A 19,261-nucleotide genomic window follows, 5' to 3' on the forward strand; every position below is an offset into this window, starting at 1 on the left:
AAAGAAAGAGAAAATGAAAAAGAAAGAGAAAAAGAAAAAGAAAAAGAAAAAGAAAAAGAAAAAGAAAAAGAAAAAGAAAAAGAAAAAGAAAAAGAAAAAGAAAAAGAAAAAGAAAAAGAAAAAGAAAAAGAAAAAGAAAAAGAAAAAGAAAGAGAAAGAGAAAAAGAAAGAGAAAAAGAAAAAGAAAGAGAAAGAGAAAAAGAAAACAAATGAGAAAGAGAAAAAGGAAATGAAAAAGAAAGAGAAAGAGAAAATGAAAGAGATAGAGAAAAAGAAAAAGAAAAAGAAAAAGAAAAAGAAAAAGAAAAAGAAAAAGAAAAAGAAAAAGAAAAAGAAAAAGAAAAAGAAAAAGAGAAAAAGAAAGAGAAAGAGAAAAAGATAATGAAAGAGGAAAAGAAAAAGAAAAAGAAAAAGAAAAAGAAAAAGAAAAAGAAAAAGAAAAAGAAAAAGAAAAAGAAAAAGAAAAAGAAAAAGAAAAAGAAAAAGAAAAAGAAAAAGAAAAAGAAAAAGAAAAAGAAAAAGAAAGAAAATGAGAAAAAAAGAAACAGAAAAAGAAAGAGAAATAGAAAATGAAAAAGAAAAAGAAATATAAAAAGAAAAAGAAAGACAAAGAGAAAGAGAAAAAGCAGAAAGAGAAAGGGAAAGAGAAAGAGAAAGAGAAAAAGCAGAAAGAGAAAGGGAAAGAGAAAGAGAAAGAGAAAGAGAAAGAGAAAGAGAGAGAAGAGAAAGAGAAAGAGAAAGAGGAAAGAGAAAGAGAAAGAGAAAGAGAAAGAGAAAGAGAAAGAGAAAGAGAAAAAAAACACCAAAGCAATGCCCAAGCAGTTCTGCTTGCTTTTCTCTTTATTAACCAAAGCACATCAATTTTCCTCCATTCTGTCGTGTCTTTTCCAAATCCTGCAGGTCTTCAAAACTTTCAGGCTTTCAAATCGTCTGTACGTTGTGGGTGGCCTGGAGAAGTTTAGGATGTGTTTTGCTCTCACTGCAGTTGGAATTGTATGCCAGCCCTTGGCTGTTTCTTGGTGCTTTAACAAGTTGGTGAGCTTGCAGCCAGGTGCCTGGGCTGGGATCCACCGTGGGCAGTCGGCGCCGGTGCTGTGTTTCTGCAGCACAGGAGCAGGGCCATCCCTGGGCTGCACAGTTCTAATGGCAGTGAGGACTCCAGCTCCCCACCGTGTCCAGTGGCTGAGCTCAGCTGCAGAGGGACAGGATAAAACCCTCTTTGTGACCTCTGGTGGTGTGGGAAAAGTGAAGGAAATTTTCCTCTGGGTTGAACAAGAAAGTCACAAAGTCTCTTTGGGCACCATCTGTTTCAGTGCCACCAGCACAGAGCTCTTACTATGGTGGCAGGCACTTTCATGGAGACTCCAAGGCCCTTTGTTATTGTTATTTTTGTCTATTGTTATTGCTGTCTATTTTAGATGGATTCTGCTTCTGCATTTTTTAAAAGAGGAGAAAAAAAAACCTTGATGATTTTTGTTTTATGGCAGCTGTGCTTAAGGGACCAACAAGCACTGCAGAGATTATTTTCATGTAATAATCCTTGGAAATAGTATAGATAGAGCAAACTTGCCCTTCCAAATTGCCTGTCAGGTGTGTGTGAATCCTCAGAGAAACAAAACATGCTTTTGGTGATGTAGTTCCCACTGAGTAGGTCAGTCAATGAAATCAGCTGCCAAGGCAAGATCTGCTGAATGTTGGAAAAGCTGTGGCTGCATCGGGGTTTGGGTGTTTGGTTGGTAAAGGAAAGGCATCTCTGGGTCTCTGCCACGGCAGAAACTGCCACTGAAGAACAGGGGTTAAACAGTGGGATCTGGGAGAGCAGTTACAGATGTGAAAGCAGCAGGTGGAGCCTCCCTGTTTCCATTTCCCCAGCCTCAACTCATGATAGCCAGACGAGGGATACCAAAGCTGCTGCAGCCCAACCTGTTTTCACCTTGGCTGTGTGACTTCCTGAGCTGCTGCCTGCAGACAGACAAGGAGCAGCGCTGGTCTGCCAAGGAGCTCCTGCAGGTAAAATGCAAAGGGGCCGCAGGTGAAACAGGGTGCGAGGGATGGGCTCCTCCTCCACGGAAGTCCAAGGGCATCAGATGAGCCCCCTTCCTCCTCACCTCCACTCTTGGTGTTCTTCAAATGAAAATGGCGAGGAGTCCTAGACTGGGCTGGGCTGGCAGGGCCCTGTAAAGGTCATCTGGTGCAAGTGTCCTGCAATGAGCAGGGACATCTTTAAAGAGATCAGGTTGCTCAGAGCCCCTTCCCACCTACCATGGAATGCTTGCCCCATCCCTGCCCAGGGATGGGGCACCTGCCATCTCTAAGGGCAACCTGTGTCAGGGTTGCATCATGTTTCAAGTAAACAAGATCTTCCTTAGACCTAATCTGACTCAATCCCCATTATATATTATAAATATTATCTCATGTCCTATTGCAACTGTTAAAAAAGGTGCCACCTACTTCCTGAGAATCCCCTTTGAAATACTGGAACATAGCAATGAAGTCTCCCTGGGGCCTGTTCTCCTCTAGGCTGAATAACTCCAGGTGTCTCAGCTTGTCCTCAGAAGAGACGTGCTCTGTCCTCGGACTGCTTCTGTTGCCCTGATTTGTAATTTGGTGGTGTGCTCCATTTTATCCAATGGCAAAAGAATTGAAGTAGAGCAATGCAGGGTACAGAGACATGCAAAGGTGGTGCAGGAACCCAAGGAAGCCAGGCCTGGCCGAGTGGTCAGAGATTTGGCTGTGGGCAGGAGGGGCTGTGGGGGGCTCACTGTCAGCCTCTGAGGGGCCCTGGTTGTGCCCCCAGCCCACCCTTCGAGGCTTCTGGCACACAAACAGGGAGAGCTGAGAGGGACTTGTCCCAGCCCCATCTGCTGCCTGGCATGCTCAAGCAGACAGGAACTGCCCCAGGGTTACTGCCAGCTCGTGTGGCAGAGAGGGAAGTGCAGCAGCCAGTGCCACTGGGCTGTCCCTGCTGGGAAGGAAGGTGCCATCCAGCACAGGAGGGGCAGGGCATGGAAAGGTAGACACTGCTCTGTCTCCCTGTGGGAATCAGCCCAGTGCCTGTTGTTCAAAGAGAGGGACCAATGTGAGGCTTTGGAGTTTCCTGAAAAGAAGAAACTCCAAGGACTGAAAGCACCATTTCTAGAGCACCGGCAGGGCAAAAATCCCAGCAAGATGAAGACACCTGGTTAAATGGATGAGTGGGAGTCTGGGCCAGGTTTGCCTGTGATGGCAAGGTCCTGCACATAAAGATGGAGGTGCAGATGGTCCATCTTTCTGGATCTTTCTAGGAGCCCGAGGAATCCTGTGAAGCACTGAGCTCGGAAAGTCATGGTTCATTGATTTTTGTTGATTTTCTTTTTTCCTTTGGGCAGCATCCATTTGTACGATTTGCTGAGCCTGTGTCCAGCCTGGTGCCACTGATTGTTTCAGTGAAGAAGAGGAAGGACCAAAGAAACTGAAAATCACATCAGGACCATTTACTTCTCAACCGGCACAGGGCAGGATTGTAGGTTCGGACAAGGGTTAGGGTTAGAGTTGGGGTTAGGGTTAGGGTTGGGGTTAGGGTTAGGGTCAGGGTCAGGGTTAGGGTTAGGACTAGAGTTAGGACGAGGGTTAGGACTAGGATTAAGGTTCAGGTTAGGGTTTAGGACTAGGCTTAGGTTTCGGTTATGATTGTCTAATAGGCCTGCGGAGTAGGATTAGAAATTAATAAAGTTTCTGAAACCAAAACTCTCCCTGAAATGTCCTTCCTTCTCACTCTCTGAATAAGCTCTTGATTTCCTTGTAAATTTTCTTTTGTTTCTTAAAGGTGGAAGTCACCCATACAGTGTCTTTGCTATGGTGTCAAATTGGGGAATGCTCATCCTCATTTATGCTCTCCAGACCATGCTGCTTTTGGAATGTAACCCACTGGCTGGAAGGAGGCCCTTGGAGCTGCAGGAGGCAGCAGCCGGGCCCTGGGTGCCTCTTCCTGGCAGCGGGCGAATCCTCCGCTCTCAGAGCCCAGGTGGCAGCTGGCTGCTCCCGAGGGGAAGCGTAGCCGTGCTGGGCACAGCCCAGACTGGAGGCATTGGCCGTCTGGAGTCTGCCCAGGAGCAGAGAAAGGCCAGGGGCAGCCCAGAGCCGGTGGCCTGGCTGAGGATTCCTACTCTTCTGCTGGCTGCCCTGTGACTCCTGGCAAAGGGCAGCAGTGTGTGCAGCACTCTGGGCAGCGGTGCAGGGAGCCGGGCTGCTGGGCAGGCTGGAGCACAGGGCAGCATCCTTCAGGCACGGCACTTCTGCCAGGGCAACCCAGGCCAGCCTGAGGCACTGACAGCTTGGCAGCTCCCATCTGCAGGAGCCAGTGCCTCCCACAGCTCTGCCAGGAAGCGCCTGCAGGCCTGCAGTTCTGCCCTGAGCCATAGCAAAGGTGTGAAATGCAGAGTGTTCTGCAGAAATATTCAGGGCCACCAGGCCAGCCTGCTTTGTGCTCTCTGGAGCACAGCAAGCACTGTGCAATGCAGCTCTGAGCTGCTCGGAGAGAGGTGTTAGAAATAAACAAACTCTTAGTTACCATTAAGTGGAGACAAAGTCATTAAAGCAAACGAGAACCTTCTTCTTAAATAAGGATTCAACTGAGCCCGCTGTGTATCTCTGTCTCCTGAGAGCTGAACATGCACACACACCAACACAATGCTGTTTTTCATTGCTTTTCACAGCCTTGGGTGATCCCTGTCCCCTTCCCCTTTGGCTGGGTGCTAGGCAACTTACATTCTCTCCTGACAGCCTACTTTTCTGTCCCCTCTCCTCTTCTCCTACCTCTCTTTTATTCTGGTGTTCAACCCTGCTCCTTTTCCAGCTCACAGCAACACCCAAGAAATTAACTGGAACAAATGCAAACCAGAACTAACACCACCTAGCACCAACAGCTTTCATTCTTTTTTCTAATAACCTTTTGGCTGCAGCAAAACATTATCTCCTAGCTCCCTGAGGGAATCACGAGCCTAATTTCAACATGTTTTTGGGATGATGATGCATCTTCAGTGAATAGGTTTTCTTTTGGGAAGGGTATAAGCACATGAGTTCAAGGCTGCAGGGCAAACCAGTTTTTGTTAGTTAGAAATTTTCATTATGACCTTCCCATGCATAGTTTTTTAACCTTTCTGTAATATCAAATGACCTCAGTTCTGTGATTATTACATCTGCAAAGGCCAAGAGTGTTGAAACACACAGACCCTGGGGGAGGCATCAGGGTATTTATTGTAGCAGCTTCTCCCTGTAAATAACCCCCTGCCAGGCTCAATTTGAGAGAAATTCTCAAATAATAGCCAACCATCAGCTTCTTTTTGGGTGGGATGAGGAACACCCATTAGCCCACTCCAGCACTGGAAATATTTCAATGCAATGAAGAAGCAGTGCCTACAGGAGAGAGACTCTTTGGCTCTGGGCTCTCTCTGGCACTTCTGCTTCAAGGACATTCCCCTCTGGAGCATTCCCACCCACAGCAGCCCACAGGGGCTGGGGGGCAGAGGCACAGGCTGGGGGTGCTCCCCTCTGGCCAGCCCTGCGGGAAGTAGGCATGGGAAAGGCCCAAACCCAGCCAAGTGCTGCTTCTGGAGGTGCTGGGAGCAGCCAGGGAGCCGGCACCAAACGGACACATCTGAAGGTCTCTTCTGCCCCGGATGAATCCGGGACTCAGCAATTGCTCTGGGCCAGGTGCAGCACCTGGCACTTGGCCTTGTGGGACCTCATGAAGCTGTCCGATGAGGTTGTGTCCCACTTCTCAAGCTTGTCCAGGTTCCTGTGCATGGCCATATCCTGCCATGGTGCCCCTGCCCGTCTCAGCTCCCCCATTCCCTGCAAACGTGCTGAGGGGGAGATTGATCCACTGCCTGTGCCATTGGGGAAGCCACAAAAGAGCCCCAGGGCCAAGGCAGAGCCCTGAGGGACACCCCCCATCCCCAGCCTGCAGCTGCGCATGGAGCCACTGCCCACAAGTCCCTGGCTGTGTCCATCTGGCCAATGGCTGGTGCCCAGAGTAGCCCACTCTCCAAAGCCAGGGCTCTGCAGGGGGCACGTCAGGCTGTCAAGTGGGACCATGGCACAGTGGGCACACTGTGGGACTGCGGGAGGGGCCTGGGCACACCAAGGACTACAAGTGCCCAAGTCCGGGGGCTCCTCCATTCAGTTTCCAGTGGGCTCCGCTGCGGATGGGGCGCTGGGTGTGACCCTTTGTGACACAGGGCCCTTGATGATGCTGAACATGACGGTGCCCAAAGACCTTTGTGACATCAGAGGGCCCTTGATGATGTAGGACATGACAGTGCCCACAGACCATTGTGACATCAGAGGGCCCTTGATGATGCGGGACATGACGGTGCCCACAGATCATTGTGACATCAGAGGGCCCTTGATGATGCAGGACATGACGGTGCCCACAGACCTTTGTGACATCAGAGGGCCCCACCATAGCTGGGGGTATATAAGGGGTGCAGAGCCCTAGGGTGCCCAGTCCCGTGAGAGCCACTCTTGCAGAAGGAAGTGGCTCCCGGGATCTGTCCGTGCTACAGGACTGCAGAGATGGAAGTGAACAAGATACACCTCAACTGCTTCCCATCACCCAGCCCCCTGCCCAGCTGGGGGCAAGACCAGGCCCTCAGCGGGCACCTGGTGGGGGCAGTGGGTGCCTCAGCCTGGCCACAGTCAGGCACTGAGGAGGAGGAGAGGCCCTTTGTCATCATGGAAGACGAGAACAAACCTGACACAGATGACAAGTGGGGAGACACTGGGGCTCGAGAGTATCGCCTTTGGGAAGGAGCGACAGGCTGTGAATTGTACCAGTTGGTACAAGTAATGGCAGCGAAGGCAGCGCCGCCACGCAGAGCTGGGAGTCCCCAAGAGTTGCACCAGTGGGAGGGGGCTGTGAGGGCGGCCTGGGGAGACAGGGCACAGCAAGAGCTGTACCAGCTGGCTCAGAGAGAGAGTGAGGACTGGACCTCAGCTGGGGATGATGAAGACTGGGGAATACTACCCCCAGACTGAGCTTTCCCAAGAATATCTAGGTGAGGCAGAGCCAGAGCTGTCCCAAGGAGAGGTCAGCAGCTCTTCCGAATGGGAAGACTGTAGCGAGCCAGAGCTCAAAGCCCTCCAAGACGTTTCCACAGAGGAAGACAACAGCAGCGGCGCAGACCTCACCCAGGACAGCCATGAAAGCACGAGCAACTTTAGCTTCAGGCCCACTCCCTTCCTGAGGGAGGACTATAAGGACGACTGGGACGAAGTCAGCGTCCTCGAGCCGTACGAAGCAGAAGGCAGCGCCCAAAGGCTGTCAGCTCCTGAGGCAGACGAGCTACCAGTGCCCCTCCCTCTGGAGGCCTGGGTTGAGAGCCGGGCACCGGAGTCTCTGTGCACCTCGCTTCCCTCCCTGTACAGCGAAGCCTCCGAGGGCCAGCAGGGCTCCGAGGCAGGGCTGCAGAGCCCGGAGCCTGCCCCGCTCAGCCCTCTCGAGGCCTCAGCTCCCCAGCTGGGAACGCAGGCCCCCAGGCAGCAGCCGGCTGCCCTCAGCAAGCGGCCCGGCCGCCTCAGGCGGGCGCTGCGGGCGCTGTTCCGCTGCCGCTGCCTGGCGCCGCAGCCGCAGGAGTAGCGCCCGCGCCTGCCCAGCCCGGGGCTGCAGATGGCGGCCGGCCCGGGGCCCAGGGAGCCCTGGACATGGCCCCGCAGCCTCAGCTGCCCCGGCAGCCCTGGAGCGGCCCGGGGGCATCTCCCCAACACCCACAGTCACCACAGTGGCCAGCCCCACACAGCACGCGTGGGACACGACTGGAGCCAGGGCGCTCAGCAGTGAATCCCACAGAGTGATCAAGGTGGGAAGAGATCCTGACGGTCACCCAGGGCCACTGGCACCCTGGCAGCACCACCATCACCGCAAAACCACGTCCCCAAGGGCCACATCTGCACAACTCTTCAACGCCTCAGAGACAGTGGCTCCTCCACCTCCCTGGGCAGCTTCTTCCAATGCCCCTCTGTCAGAGAAAAATTGCTTCAGATATTGAATCGGAACCTCCCCTGGAAATCAATGGCCATTTCCTCTCACCCCGAAAGGACTCCATGCTGGTCTTTTGGGATTGTATCCCTGAAGAATGGCACAGATGAGAGGTGTTGCTCCATGGATGTGACTGCAGGACTTGGACTGATACCATTATTCCCATTTAAGAAATAGTTTAAGAGTTTAATAAATAGTAGTAGTAAAAAAAAAAAAATAGGGACAAGAAGATGAAGAAGAAGTAGTAGTAGTAGATAAGAGGAAGACAAAGGAACAGGATAAAAATAATAAGTTTAATAAGAAGAATGAGAATAGGAATAAGAAGATGAAAAAATAGTAATTAATATAAGAATATTAAAACATAAGAATTGTAGTAAGCATAAGAAGTGAATAAGATTAATTAGAATAAGAATAAGAAGAATATTATAAAGAAGATGAAGAAGAAGAAAAAAGAGTAGTAGCATTTAAGAAGAAGGGGAAGAAGAAAGAAGGGAAAGAAGAAGAAGGAATAGTAATAAGAATATTAAATAAAAATATACATCCGCACATCTTCTAGAATCTCAGAAGGCAGGAGAGGACTTCAAAAAGTATCTACTTCCAACTGATCGATTTCTCAGCTCTCGCTCTCCAAGACCTCTTTCCTATTTCTAGCGCTGGGGATGGTTTTGCCCAGGGCTTTAGGGAGGGTTTCCTCTCTGGGAGGGAGAGAGACCCCACGGGCCCTCGGCTACTCCAGCCACCCCTCCAGAGATGTTGCAAAGGGCCTGCAAAGAGGTTGGAGAGTGACCAGGAGCCAGCCCAGAGCTCCCCAGGCCCCTGTGCACCTTTGGCCATGTCCATTCACATCTGGCTCCCACAGCCTTACCCAATACCCCTGCATTGCCCAGTTCCCTGTGGCAGAAGGGGATCCCAGCACACCATGGAAATGGTTCTGATCTCCGCTCCCTTCTAGACTGGAATCGTGACATGGGTTTTCAGGAAGTCCTGATGAATGATGGTTTGAAGTTCCTGGAGGATGCTGGAGGCAAGTTTTCATTCTGTCTTTCCTTAGTGAATAATCAGGATCAATGCAACAAAAGCTCACTTACAAACCATTTCCCTTAACATAATCTTAAGGTTAAAAGAATCTGGAAACCATGCCCTGCTCCCTTCTGGAGGCCTGCGGGCTCCCACAGGATCACTGTCAGTGGGAGGAAGGAGCATTTAGCTTTCAATCTTCCTCCCGTGTGCTGTGCCAGTGTGTCCTTCCGTGTGCTCTGTGCAGTCACAGAGAAGAGCAGAGAGGGAAGGGGCCGGGCCCAGGGCTGTGCCCCAGGGCTGAGCCTTGTGGGCAGCCTGAGGATCTCCTGCAGTGCCACAGGCGCTCTTCTGTCCTGCCTTTCTTTGCAGCTGAACCTGCCGGTGAAGGTCCCACATCCAGGACTGAGGCTCTGGGAGATGCTGAGGGTAGGTCAAGGCCTTTCTCCTGGGAGAGCTGCCAGCTCAGAGCCCAAAGCTGGGCCAGGGAGGCATCGCTGCAGGTGCCAGCACAGAACCATGCATGTGTGTGCCCGCGCCCTGCACGATCCCCTCACCGCTGCTGCGGCTCAGTGGTGCCCGTGCAGATCAGCAGAGATGGCAGAAGCTTCTGTGGCTGTTGAGTTACAGGTGTGTCTGCAGGGAGGAGATTCATACATCCTTTGGTGGTTATTGCCAACAAGACCAGCCCCCATGGCATGGGTGAGTAGTGTGTCCCTGCTGACCCCACAAGTTGAGCCCTGCTTTTGTGGGATGCATTCCTGGGAAATGGAAATATTTTTCTCTATGTTCCTCCGAAGAGGATGATGCAAGACACAACAGAGAAGATATCCCTGGAACCATCCAAACAGACGAGGCAAGTGCTGAAGAAAATGCTGCAGGGAGGACAAGCTGGGTGCATTTGCCTCATGCTTCCCCTGGGACTCAGCAGCCGGGGGCTTTGGCTGCACATCTGAACGCATGGTTCCCGGCACAGCAGGATGGGATCCATGGCCCATTCCCAATGAGGAATGTTTCCATCTGATCCAGCTGTCTCTTTTCCATTCTCCAGAAATGAAAGGAGAGCCTGTGCAGATGGAAGCATTTGTTGGAGGAAGCAGTCTTTCCATGCCAGCCTCTGCTGCAGGAAGGGAGGCAATGCCAGGCACAGGCACAGGAGGTATTTGCTGTGCCTCTGGGCCTGAGCCCTGCTGAGGCTTGAGCTGCCCTCTCTGCTGCTTGGCAGTGCGGGCACAGCCTGGACTAGAGCGGCACAGCCCAGGGGAATTATCCCGAGCAGGCTCAGGGCACTCGGGTCCTGAGCAGTCCTGCTGGGGTCCCTCCATGGGAGACATGTCCTGAAACCTGGCAGCGACTGCACGGGGTGCCCACGGTGGGGAAAGGACAGAGGGGGAGAGCAAGGCTCCAGTGTGTCCTGAGAGGGCCTGGCTGTTTGCCCTTGGGATCTGGGGGGTGTCCCAGCAGAAGGAGGGCAGGAGGGACAGAGGGAGCCAGGGAGGCATAACTGTGGCACTGCCTGCTGCAGTTTTCCCTGGGATTTTAGAGAGGATTTCCTCTGTGTCTGAGGGAGAGAACCCCGGGGCCCTGAGCTGCTCCAGCCACCCCTCCCAGGGATGTTGCTGAGGGCAGGGAAAGAGTGTGGAGAGTGACCAGGAGCCAGCCCAGAGCTCCCCAGGCCCCTGTGCACCTTTGGCCATGTCTATTCACATCTGGCTCCCACGGCCTTACCCGACCCCCTTGCAGTGCCCAGTTCCCTATGGCAGAAGGGGATCCCAGCACACCCTGGAAAATGTTCTCATCTGTGCTCCGTTCTAGATGAGGTTGCTGGGAAGGCTTCTCCGTCAGGTTGGATGAATAAAGTTTTGAAGCTCTTGGAGCCTCCTGCAGGTATGTTCTCAGTGTGCCACCAAGGAAGAATTGTAGACAAGCGGGCAGGAACCAGGTGACAGAAGCTTCTGTGGCTGTTGTGTTACAGATGTGTCTAGAGGGAGGACTTCTCTAGCTCCTACCTTGGATGCTATACGAAAGCCCAGCTCCCATCACAGTGGTGAGTAGTGTGTCCCTGCTGACCTCAGAGGCTGAGCCTTGCTTTTGTAGGATCCATTCCTGGGAATTGGAAATATTTTTCTCTAAGGTACTCCAACAGGGAAAGTCCAAGATACAACAGATAAGATGTCCCTGCAACCATCCAAACAGATTAGGCAAGAGCTGAAGGAACTCCTGCAGACAAGAGAAGGTGGGTGCATTTCTCTCATGCTTCCCCTGGAACTCAGCAGCCGGGGGCTTTGGCTGCACATCTGGACACGCCGTGCCCGGCACAGCGGAAAGGGATCCATGGCAGCCTCGCTGTCCCGCTGCTGCTTTCACGCCCTGCAGGGCTGTTTCCCAGCCTGGCCTGGCTGCAATTCCTCCCCAACCTCTGCAGGATGGAATTTGGCATTAACTGATAGGGTGCCCCAACTGTACCGTGGGCCTGAGATCCCCTGCCATTTCCCAGTCTCTGAGAAGATCAGGCAGTGCAGCTGTTTGCACAAGGGAGTGCACTGGCCCAGCCCCAATTACCTGGGCTTTTTCCTGATCTTTACCTGTGACTTAGACAAGCATTGCCTCCTGAAGGTGCCACCTCCCCAGGGGGGAATATTTCCATTTGATCCAGTTGTCCCTTTTTTCCTTTTTCAAGTGATGGACCAAAAGGCAGTTGAGGAGGAGGAACACTCAGGGAGAAGCAGAGGCTCATTGGCAGCCCTAGCTGCAGGAAGGAAGGCGATGCCAGACACGGGCACAGGCACAGCAGGTAATTGCTGTGCCGGGCTCAGCCCTGGCCGGGGCTGTGTGGCAGCAGCTCTTCTCCCAGGGCCTGCCCTTGCCTGGCCCAGCAGCAGCCAAAGCTGGAGGCGCCTCGGCTTCCAGGCCTCTGGAGCTGGTTCAGAGCCCCGGGGAAACGGGACTGGTGCAGCAACGTCCCTGGCGCTGCAGCTGCTGCGGAGCTGGCCCTGAGTGCCCAGAGGCCCAAGGCACAGGAGCCGCCCCGAGCGGGAGCCCTGCCGCCAGCCCAGGGCCAGAGCCAGCCCTGGCTCCCGACTGGGCAGGGGCTGCGCTGGCTCCTGACAGGGCCTGAGCCTGTCCCCTGGGGCTGGGGGAGCTGTCACGGGGCAGGGAGGGCCAGGGCTGGCAGTGGCTGCTCAGGGATGGCTTTGGCCCGTGTCCCTAACAGCAGCCACTGCCCAAGCAGCTGCGCTGTCCCCGGGCTCTCCTCCCGGCCTGCTGGGCTTTGTTGGCTGGCACAGCCTGTGCCAAGGGCCGGCAAGGTGCCTGCAGGCCCCAGCTCTGGGGGAAACAGACAATGTCCTGCCTGTATCCACCATGCTGCCAGCACAGCAGTGCAGCACAGCATGGGCTCACGCTCCCCATCACTCCCACAGATGCAGCCGGCACCACAAGACCTGTTCCCAATGCCCAGGATGGCCTCGGAAGGGGTTTCTGTCAGGGAACAGGCTGCTGGCTAGGGTTACTGGGAGGCGTGCTTTCTTTGGAGCTTGTCTTCATGTTGTGCTGCTTTGGAATCGGGTATTCCTGGAAGAGAAAACAGTGAGTGTTTTGTTGCTGTCCCCCTCAAACAGCTTCTTTTGAAAGTCTAACGTGGTCAGGGAACATTCCCATTGAGACTGCAGTGGGGTTGTGGCCAGTCCATGATTGTCCAAATAACTCTGCTGAGGGTTCTGCTGCTGCCCAGTGCTTCCATTGGCCTCTCAATTGCTGGGCCTTGTCCTGGGGGCCCCGCTGGGGCTGCAGCCAGAGCTGGCTCCCACTGAGGCTGCCTGGCCAAGAGCAGCCCCAGGGGCACGGGGCAGAGGCAGAGGGAGGTGGGGAGGAGAAAGAGCAGGGCCGAGATTGCCCTTGAAAGGCAGAGGCGCTCTGGGGCCCGCTCCTGGCCAGGGAGCCTGCCCAGAGCCGTGCCCTTCTGGCCGGGGCCTTGAGGGGCAGCTGTCCAGCTGGGCCCAGCTGTGCCAGCAGCTCCAGCCGTGCTGGGGAGCCTTGCCAGCTCTGGGCCCTGCTGTGCACGAGGGTCCCTGTGTGCCACTGGCAGCTGGGGCCTCAGCCACCTCCTCTCTGCACAGGAGCACCTCGGGACAGGAGTTGGAAGACGGTGGCTGCACCTCACACCCAGACAGCGTGAGCAGCTCCTCCAGCAGCAGGAACGGCCTGGACAGCCCTCTCAAGTGTTCTGTGAAGAGGACCCCAGAACAACCGTCTACGACGAAGCCACCTCTTACACTGTGGATCCCACTGCCACCTGCTATCTCCATGGGCCTCCCCAAGCTGCCTTCATTCCTTTTTTTCTCTCCGTCTGTCCCATCCCAGCCAACCCGAGTTCCTCTAGGGACCCCAGGACCAGCCCAGCACCTTCTAGCACCTCCTGAGACGAACACATCCCTTCCTCTGCCCCTGAGCCCCCTGGCTTTGCCCTCTAGGCAACACTGAAGGTGACACCCCACCCCACCCCACCCCACCCTCCCCCCACCTCCAACTCCCGCTTGCAGGGTAGGCAATGGCCCATTCCTGTGTTCAAATAAAGAGATGGATTTGTGTCCTAGTTTGAAAGCAAAACCAGTGAGAGGCTCCAAGTCAGAAATACAATTTATTAGGAAAAGGGAAAAAAAACCAAAAGACATGCAATAATACAAAAGAAAAACCACTGACAGGGTCAGAATACCTCCTGACACCCTGCTAGTTAGGGTGGTGGTAGCATTCCAGCTGAAATGGACTTGTGGAAGTGGTGATCCTGTCAAAACAATCTGGTAGCTCTCATCCTCTGGAAAAGCAGTGGGTAAGGGCGGCGGTTCCTCTGGGAATCCAGTGGAAAGACTGCTTGTTGTGTCCCAAAACCCAGATTATATCCAGCTGGGGATGCTTAGCTCCTCCTCCATGGGCAGAGCATCTCACAGTGGGCTGATGTCATTCTGCCTCATCCTGTGGGTCCTTGATTAGCCATGAAACAGAAATGGCTCTGGGAGGGAGTTATCTCTGAGTCATGTGGCAAGACATTGATGGGCCCATTAACAGGAGATAAGAAAGAAACAATGCCCCTCCTGGTTTCAGCAGCTCTTCAGGATGGCATTAGAATACATCTTTACACTGCAACCCAGGACAAGCGGTCACCCCAGTGTCCAGGTGGCAGCAGCAGCAAAGCCACCCAGCACCAGCACTGACTGAGCTCCATGCCCAGGAGGAGCCGTGGATGCCCACGGTGTGGGCAGGCAGAAGCCAGGCAGGGGCTGCTGTTGAAATGGAGGTTTTGGGGGGTTCAATTAAGTTAGCAATATGGACTAAGCATTTAAATTTTAAATTGTAGTATTATGTGTTGAATTTTAACCTTCTACTTAAGAAACCTCTGCCATGGTACAAAGGGCATAGGAAAATGCAAATTTCGGAAGCTTCTTGCTATGAAGGACAATACCAGCGTAATAAATAGGGCATGAGATCTTTCTCCTTTTTAATGCCTTTATTAAAAACATTCTTCAGCTCAGGTTGGGGAGAAAGGACAGGTCGCCCGCACCCCCGCTGCTCCCAGGAGTGGCACGGAGGAGGAGGATGATGCAGCTGTGCCCGCTGGTATGCAGGCAGAGCTGGGGCTTCCATCCTCGAGGGAGTAGTGGGAATTCTGTTTTTTTGGACTAACATTCCAGATCCTCTTTCTAGCTGACATCCTTTCAGGTTAGGGTGAGGAGTAAAAAGGATCTTAGCAGGTACTGGATTAAGTTCCTCACCTTTAGACCTTACTTAGGTTTATTAATTTTATGTCGGCTCATTGTTTTTATGGGTTTTTTCCTGAAAAATTGCAAAATTTGGTGAAATGCATTCTCATCTGCATACTAGCTCTGATGTCACCCCCCCACCCTGCTACCTACAGGCTCTGGGGAAGCAGCAGGGGGACAATTGCGCTTGATTTCTAACCATTAACAGGTAATTGGAGAAAAACTATTAACAAGAGGTGATTGCAACATGAAGCTATCAACAACAAATAGTCAACATTTCAACTCACAACAACTGGCCCAACCGGTTTAACTTTGCAGCCTTAAAAAAAATGGATAATTTGTTGGGGTGAATACCCCAGGTGTGGAGACACGAGGCTTGACTCCATTTCAGAAGGCTGATTTATTATCTATTCTATTAAAATACTACATTAAAACTATACTAAAAGAACAGAGAGGAAAAAATGACCAGAAGGCTACAAAGAAGAAGAATAGAATGGAATGCATAACAAAAATCTTGTGACTGCTCACAGGCTCAACACAGTTGGCTGTGATTGGTCATCAAGTGAAACCAATCCACATGGACCAATGGAAGATGCACCTCTTGCATTCCACAGCAGCAGATAGTTATTGTTTACATTTCTTTCCTGAGGCCCTCAGCTCCTCAGGAGGGGAAAAATCCTAGGAAAGGATTTTTAATAAAATATCATAGCTACAGATAACTTTTTTACTCATAACACCAGGAGAAGACCAGGGAATGCAGGAAGCCTAGACTAAGGAGCTCCTCTGTCTCCAAGCTGATCCAAACCAACAGACGTACTCAGATAAGCACCCAGGGACCACAGTGCACGCACAAAGGAGAAAAGTTCAAAAGTTCAGTCATGATGAAGACCACAGCCTTCGGCCTCAGAGACCACCAAAGACCCCAGTGTGACCACAACAGGAAACAACGCGTGCCCAGAAGGGCGTGGATCTAATTGCCATGTGAGGGGAGGACAGGCGGGGCCAGGGGTGGAATGTGCATGAAGAGATTGTGTAATGCATTGCATATGGAACAGGTTTGTGAACAAAGATGTGGCTCGGACCAGGGCTCGGGGCACAAGTTTTCACGAGAGCCATCTCACCTGTGCCAGGCCCTGACACGCATACCCACTTCATAACTACATCAGTTTGTGGAGTGGCGCTACAGGACATGAAATGTAACAACGCAGACACGCATCTCTCCAAGGTACAAAAGGAGGGCAGTTGAATTTCTGATTCCAACATTTACAGATTTCCAAAAGTGAGAGTGGATTGGAGGGTGAAAGTGCCACCTCTCCAATGACACTGGACAAACCAACAGTCCATCAAAGTTCTCCTCCTGCAGAAAAGAATGCATAACAATGCGTTATTTGCATAAAGTGTGTGAGAAAGTTTGTTACAAGAATGTAAACATCAGAAGGCTGAGAAGAACTTGTCCTAGGGTGAGGTTATGATGCTTGCATCCCCAGTCGTGTGTTCTGTTAATGCTGGATATTACGTACTGTGCCTTCACGACTGGCCCTGAAGAGCAAGGTTTGTTTTGGTTTGTTATCAGCCTGCTCCCCCACGGCTGGCAGGACAGACAGACGGCACAGTTCATAGTGCAGCTTTTGCTTTTTGCTTTGCTTGCTGTTGCTTGCTTTGCTCTTGCTTCTGCTGTGCTCCCGCTTTGCTTTTGCTTTTTGGCTTCTGCTTGTTAGTCAGTTTAGCTAAGCAGTACAGATTTTTCCCTGGACTGTTTTTCCTTTCCCTTTTTGGAACCACTTACACCTGCTCCAGACTGGGACCAGGGAAACACTGAGAGTTTGCATCCTGTGGCTGCAGCAGCTATCCCCAGCGCCGGAGGGAGCGACAGCAGAGCCACCACTGCCAGGAAAGACCTTCTGAATTTGTCATCCTTTTCAGATCGGTGAAAGCATTGTCATCTGGTATTGTTCATTTTGTGTGCTGGGGGTGTTTTGCCTGTCAAATAAACAGGTTCTTTCCACTTCTCTGCAAGGAATCCTTCCCGAACTGCTGGGGGGAAGGGGCCATGTGGGGTTGCTTTCTGGGGGGCCCCTTTGGAGGTTTTCTCCCAGAGTGACCCTCATCCAGGACAGAACATTAAAAACCAGGGCGACAGTGGAGTCTATTTATTCTGCATATGGCTTCACTGTGACCAGCGGTGGGAAGGGAAGGGAAGGGAAGGGAAGGGAAGGGAAGGGAAGGGAAGGGAAGGGAAGGGAAGGGAAGGGAAGGGAAGGGAAGGGAAGGGAAGGGAAGGGAAGGGAAGGGAAGGGAAGGGAAGGGAAGGGAAGGGAAGGGGAGGGAAGGGAAGGGGAGGGGAGGGGAGGGGAGGGAAGGGGAGGGAAGGGAAGGGGAGGGGAGGGGAGGGGAGGGGAGGGGAGGGGAGGGGAGGGGAGGGGAGGGGAGGGGAGGGGAGGGGAGGGGAGGGGAGGGGAGGGGAGGGGAGGGGAGGGGAGGGGAGGGGAGGGGAGGGGAGGGGAGGGGAGGGGAGGGGAGGGGAGGGGAGGGGAGGGGAGGGGAGGGGAGGGGAGGGGAGGGGAGGGGAGGGGAGGGGAGGGGAGGGGAGGGGAGGGGAGGGAAGGGGAGGGGAGGGAAGGGAAGGGAAGGGAAGGGAAGGGAAGGGAAGGGAAGGGAAGGGAAGGGAAGGGAAGGGAAGGGAAGGGAAGGGAAGGGAAGGGAAGGGAAGGGAAGGGAAGGGAAGGGAAGGGAAGGGAAGGGAAGGGAAGGGAGGGGAGGGGAGGGGAGGGGAGGGGAGGGGAGGGGAGGGGAGGGGAGGGGAGGGGAGGGGAGGGGAGGGGAGGGGAGGGGAGGGGAGGGCTGTGTGGCCTTGGAGTCTGACAGGGCTGGTGAGCAGCCCCAGAGACACAACAACCCAGGTGCAACCAGACTTTATTTCCAGGTCGAAACACTCGGCGTAGTTGACCTGGACTTCCCTGTAGGGCACGTGGGGGCTTTGGAGTCCCCCTAAGGTGCACGAGGGGCTGGGGTCCCTCGTGGCACACCCAGGGATATTTTAGGTTTCCTCTGAGGCATGGAGGCCACTGGGGTCCACTTCAAATCATGCAAGGGATTTGGAATCCTGTGTGAGGCATGCAGAGAGTTTGGGATCTCTCCCAAGGTGTGCAGGGTGCTGGGATCTCTCCTGAGGCACATGTCACGGTTCTGGGGTCTCATTTCACATGTAGAAAGGGCTGTGGACTCTCGTAAGCCTGCAGGTGCTTTGTGTCCCTCCTGCTGCACGCAGTGGGGCTGGAGTGTCTGCTGAGGCACGCAGGGGACGGGGACCTCCGGCAGTCCCTCCCGGGCCCGTGCGGCTCGGGGCTGCCGCGGCCCAGGGCCAGCCGCCGTGCCGGGATGGCGGTGGCGAGGCGCCGAGGCGGAGCTGCCACACCGGGTCACGCTGCACCGGCACGGCACGGGCGGTGCTGAGCGCCGGGCAGGCGGCACCGCCAGCCCAGGGGCCACAGCCACGGCCCTGCCTCTTTTGGGGCCGGGCACAGACAGCCCCGTGGGACGGGCACCGCTCAGCGCCTGAGGGGACGGAACAGATGCCAGAGGAGCCCCAGGAGCCCTGGACAGGGCTCTGGTGTTGCCCGCCCGGCTCCCCCGGGCCTGTGGCCATCCCGGGCAGCAGGGGCTTGCTCTGGGCCGTGCTCTCCCCGGCCAGCGGGGCTCCGGGCCAGCACCCGGCTCCTGCCACTGCCCTGAGAATGCTGAGGGGCTTTCGCGGCGGAACTGATCTTGACAGGGACAGAATTCATAGGAGACTTGTTTTGGCCTTTTTACAAGGTTAACTGAGAAACAACTTAAAATCCCAGGCTAAATCATCTACTTTAACGCGTGGGGATTCCTTCAAGACCCTTCCTAACTCCCGTGGTGCCGGGCCGGGCCGCGTCCCAGCGAGCACCAACACCAGCAGCTCGATGGATGCAGCACGGCTGGCACCAGGGAAATGAGTCAGTATCCCTACAGCTGCCCGCTCTGCCTGCACGGCTGTCACACAACAGCAATGTTCCAGAAGGAACAGGCATTTTTACATCCTCAGGAGCGTGTGATCTTTGGTCCTGGTGGTGGATCAGAGAGAAAAGCCAAATGTGACAGACTAAACTTGACTCTTGGACAGGGATGCCTCAGCAGAGGGTCTGGGGACCTGTGGTGCCAGCCAGTGGCCTGGCACTTGGACACAGCAGGAAGACCCCAGACTATCACACTTCACCTGGGAGGGTAGAAAAGCTCAGGGGTTCTTTGTTCAAGGTCCTCCAGAGGCACCAGCTGAAGCTGCCACAGTTCCACCTTGATAAAATTGTTTAAAAAGATCCAGAGGTCTGACACTCTGCTGTGGAGGACATTCCACATGTTATATTTGCCCAATTTTCCAATAAAAAAAACCAAAAAAACAAACCCAAACAGAACTAAATAAAACAGCAATTTTAATTATGTAACTTAA

The 19,261-nt window shown here is 53.4% G+C and overlaps 2 long non-coding RNA genes across 2 annotated transcripts; both read left to right on the forward strand.

Annotated features, from left to right (window-relative positions):
• Positions 1-1,435: 1,435 nt before the first annotated feature.
• On the forward strand, positions 1,436-3,591 carry LOC135291791 (uncharacterized). The gene is made up of 2 exons (XR_010354495.1): positions 1,436-2,010; positions 3,369-3,591. It is a non-coding gene; the product is annotated as an uncharacterized LOC135291791 (long non-coding RNA).
• Positions 3,592-9,363: 5,772 nt separating this feature from the next.
• Positions 9,364-10,077, forward strand: LOC135291790 (uncharacterized). Its single transcript, XR_010354494.1, has 3 exons — positions 9,364-9,463; positions 9,665-9,736; positions 9,835-10,077. It is a non-coding gene; the product is annotated as an uncharacterized LOC135291790 (long non-coding RNA).
• The last annotated feature ends 9,184 nt before the right edge of the window (positions 10,078-19,261 follow it).

This window comes from Passer domesticus, unplaced genomic scaffold (genome assembly GCF_036417665.1).
Source record: "Passer domesticus isolate bPasDom1 unplaced genomic scaffold, bPasDom1.hap1 HAP1_SCAFFOLD_117, whole genome shotgun sequence".
In the NCBI taxonomy this organism is placed as follows: domain Eukaryota; kingdom Metazoa; phylum Chordata; class Aves; order Passeriformes; family Passeridae; genus Passer; species Passer domesticus.